We start from the raw sequence: 4,019 nt of genomic DNA on the forward strand, positions 1-4,019 counted from the left end.
CATCGGGGAGTCACCGTGTCCGCGACGACTTAACTCCTCTCGAGGAGCATGGTCGTCGAGGAGGGAGGGAGGGAGGAGAGGGAGGGGGATTCGGGTTAGGTTCGGGTTTGGGTTTCGGGTTCAAGCGGCGCGGCGATAGGTCGATTCCATCCCGTTGCCCCGGCTGCCTCGGTTGTGGATTGGCGTGGAAACGGTGGGTCGGGTGGTGCGTCGAAGGGCGGTTCTGCTTTCGGATTGGCCGGCGTCCGTTCGCCTCTCTGGAAGAAGAGGTGTTCCGGGCGGGGCCTCTCAATCTCGCGTTAGCTTCTTGTTAAGCGTCTTTCATTGTGTGTTTAAATTCGTAATTTATGATCCCGACTGAATAAAACAAGAACTGTGCTGGTTCCGCTTACTGGGTGCCGGTGGCTGGTTGGCTGGCCGGCCAGAGAGCTGGCTTGGCTCGAGCTGTTTGGCTGACTGGCTCCGCTAGTTTGCTCGACAACTGGGCACCTCTGTATGACTATGGTGACACTACCGCCTCGATAACTTCCTTTGCTCCCTTGCTTGCTTGCTTCCTTCCATCCTGGCTGCGTGTGCACCCTCTCCCCTCCTCTCTCTCTCTCTCTCTCTCGTACCTTTCTTCCTCTCGCCCTTGCAGTCAATCCTCCGCAGGACGGTGATCCTCCCTACCGGATCCGTCTCCTGCTCGCTTACCAGCCAGTCAAGTAGACGCGTAGACCGAGCAAATCGAGTTATTTGCTCCCGACGGTCCATTTGGCTTGTTCCAACCCTCCCCCTCCCCTACGTGTACGTATGGCGATGCACGTGTCAACGAGAATTCGGTTAAATCATTGCCACGGGGATCACGTAACTAACTGCCATCCTTATCCACCCACCACCCTTTTCTCCCACCATCTTTCGATGCCTTACACTGTTCTGGGCTCGGCTCAGGATCTTGGCCTGGCGTTCGACCAATCTAATGATCGAGCCAACCGAACCTTTCGCTCGTTTTCCAACGGAGGGAGGATGAATAATTTATGCAGTTATTCCTCCCCTCTTTGGGAGGGGGGAGAGGAGGAGTCCTCGTCTCGTTGGAAATCGTTGCTCTTGAAAGTATATATAGATGGAGGATCCGTACAACCGCTTCCGGTTTTCGAATCGATGGATAATGGAACGGTGAAGGAGCATCCGTTCCCGAAATGGTGAAATTGTTTTGAACGAGGGAGGATTTCGCTGTGGGGAGGGGAGGGGGTCGATAGAGATTTGATGTTACTATTGGTATATGTTGCTATCCGATGGTATCCTCCATATTGATTTCGGGGGTGGTTCGTGAGACGAGCTATCGTCGGATGGACTATATTACCGGTAAGTTTATTTCTGAATTTAGGTACGTGGTGGGATGTTTTCGTTGGTAAGAGGGGAATGGAGGAGGAATTCTTCTCTTTTTGTTTTCCATCTTTTTTTTAAAAAAAAGATCTCTCGTATTTTAATCGTTTCCTTTCCGAGTTGAAGACCTCGGACGAGGGGGATGAGGAATAATAAGGCGTGGATATTTTTCCTTATTGGGACACTCTGGAAGATTAGTTTCGCTCGATTTGCTGCTACATCGATCAAATTTCTTTTCCTATTATTTTGAATAATTTATATAGCTTGTGTCTCTTGGAACCGGTATTAAGTAGACACAGATAGTTTTTAAAAGTTAATAAAAGGAAGAGGAAAATAGAAGGAGAATGAGATCTAGTTAAATGATATCTTTTTTTCTTTCGTTTTGAATAAAAACGCAATAATCTTGGATTCCACGTATATTCTGAAGATAATTTTTTAAAATTAGATTAGAAAAAAAAAGAATGAAAATATAATTGAATATTCTTTTTTCTTTTATTTCTTCGTGATATTTTTTTTATGATAAAAAATAAAATGGCAATCGAAGAAAAAATAATAAAAAAGATCTTTTGTAAATCCTTTCGTGTTTAGAAAATAAATTATTTTTAAATCAATATTTTTCTGAAGCTAATTTTGATTTATTTATTATTACAACTCTTATTAAATAAGAGTTGAAGACAGGGAAATGGGACGCAATTGAAAACGATACGAATCTATTAGGGTCGATTCTTGTAATAATCCTTATTAAATGATCGCAATACAGAGCCATATAATAATAATATAGAGACAATGATACGCGATAAAAGCACGACGCTTCATGAAGACACGGCATATGGCGCACTTTATGACACCGCTCGATATCGCTGTTTCAATTATGGAAAATAATCTGTCGATTCTTTGTTTAAATAAGATCTTTTATAATATGTATATATAAGCATTGATATAGCGAAACATATTATTTTATCCACAATTGAAATCAATCTCAAAACGTTTTCATTTTCGTTCAGATAATATTTCTTCTATCTGAAATTCTGGTAATAAAAATATTTAGTAAATCTTGATATTAAATATTAATCATTTTTATCGATATATATTATTACATTTTGTATTGTAATTTATTGTAATAAACATTTTGACAAAATAATTTTAATTTTAATCTGTGGATATAGAAAAAAAAAATATCTATCACAGTTAAACTTTCAAAAATAATAAAAACGTTTCACAAATGCTCACTCCAAATTTTCTTTCCCCGTACAATATAAATTCAACGATAGACTATCATAAATCCCTCGATAGAACTAATATTCGTACACCATCTTGCGAATGACAATTGCAGTCTTGAGAATTACAGAGTCGAACAGTTAATTTCATCACATGATTTGCAATTTAAAATCCATTTGCCTGCATAAATGTATTCACGCGTTTACCGTATATACAATATAAGTATATAAATCCATATACGCACGCAACATAACCTCCATCTCGCTTTGGATATAATTCGAAAAGAATCGCGGTTTCCGTCGGTCTAATCCGCGCTTGGTGGCTACGGTAGAGCATAAATTTCTCGTTAAGGACTGACTTCCATCGTTCGGTTTTATCTCATTCCTCCTATGGAAAGTCATTACGCACCTCCTCTGTGCCTCCATCACGTCCTTCCACGTGCTCTTTCTCATTCGAACTCATCGCAATTCACAATCTTCGGATAATATGTTAATGTAATTTTAATTAATAAAATCGATATAAATAACATCTTCCTTCGTCTCATTATTCCTAATTGAAAATCATTATTTCGTTTGTTTTATCGTATTTTTCCGATATTCTGTTTAAAGTGGTTATAGGTTATGTTAGATAGCCAATTTCAGTTGGTAAAAATAAATGTAAATAATTACCATCGATCGATTTTATTCCATTTCTTCATTGCATGCTCTTTATTTTTTAAATTTTCTTTTTATCTTCATCTTATAAATTGTTACACGAAATTTCAATTAATAAAACGAATATAAATTTATTTTATCTCATCTGTCATATACTCTTGCATCCTAATATCTTACGTAACTCATTACGATTGTAGGTTATGTTACACGAGAGTCAATTTTGATATAATAAAATCGATAGAAATTACATATTACTTCTCTTTTCTTTCTTTTGATAGAAAATCATTATGCGTCTTCTTCGTGTCCTCATCGTGCCCTACTTTTTCACTTGCTCTGTGAATTTAGCACGGTTATAGGTTATGTTACGCGAGGGTCAGTTTCGGCTAATAAAATCGGTGTAAATTACATCGTTGCCAACAATTAACGGATAATAAAGCTCTCTTCTCTCTCTCTCTCTCTCTATTTCCCTCTCTCTGATTACGAATGTGGCGATTCGACGTGCTCGATTAATGGACTCGCGCCCGCGTTTGGGTCTTCGCGACGAATTGAAACGCTTAACGCTTAGCGATTAGCGAATTCATTTGCAAATCGAACTAACTCCACCCCCCCCTCGAACAGAAGTGTAAGTACTTTGGTTGCAGGAGATGGATGTTCGAGGTATAGAATCGGGAGAATCGAATTCCAGAGTTTGAGTCTCTGGGATTTTGGGGATGTGTTTGCGATGGTAAGAATATTTTTTGGAGTTGAGTTCAGAGAGTATATACGAAAGAAATTTCTGAATAT

This window comes from Apis dorsata, unplaced genomic scaffold, assembly GCF_000469605.1.
Source record: "Apis dorsata unplaced genomic scaffold, Apis dorsata 1.3 scaffold_930, whole genome shotgun sequence".
Classification (NCBI taxonomy): Eukaryota; Metazoa; Arthropoda; class Insecta; order Hymenoptera; family Apidae; genus Apis; species Apis dorsata.